This window comes from Cystoisospora suis, assembly GCF_002600585.1.
Source record: "Cystoisospora suis strain Wien I chromosome Unknown contig_7378, whole genome shotgun sequence".
In the NCBI taxonomy this organism is placed as follows: domain Eukaryota; phylum Apicomplexa; class Conoidasida; order Eucoccidiorida; family Sarcocystidae; genus Cystoisospora; species Cystoisospora suis.
Window position 1 is genome coordinate 852 of NW_027160163.1, and position 416 is coordinate 1,267.

The 416-nt window shown below is 46.6% G+C and overlaps 1 protein-coding gene across 1 annotated transcript in view; it reads left to right on the plus strand.

The window, feature by feature from the left end:
* CSUI_010416 (zinc c2h2 type domain-containing protein) overlaps window positions 1-416 on the plus strand; it is a 3,506-nt gene that overhangs the window by 816 nt on the left and 2,274 nt on the right. The gene's annotated exons all lie outside the window — the stretch shown is intronic.

Genomic DNA, 416 nt, shown 5'->3' on the forward strand with positions numbered 1-416 from the left:
AAGTCTGGTGAGAGAAGACAGAAGCTAACCGGAAAGAGAAAAAAGGAGGAGAAAGAGGCGATGAAGGATAGTCATGAGAGGGAAGATAGGAAAAGAAAGGGAAAGGACTTCGGGGGAATAGATGGGTTACTTGTGCAGGAGTGTTATGAAAGACAGAGGGAGAAATCCCTGTTTTCTCTTCATGCTACGACCTCCGAGGAAGCCAAGAAGGCCTCTTTTCACTGTCATTCTAAACAAGAGGACAGAAGAGAGAGAGACGATCCTGAGGACTGTCAGCATGCCCGCATGTTACTCCTTTTATCACCTGTATCTTCCTTTTCTTCATCTTCGTCTACTTCCTGTGAAGATCATAGGGGGGGGATGAGTGTCTCAAGAAAGAAGATGTCCGATGAACAGTGTGAGTCTCTACGTCGCCG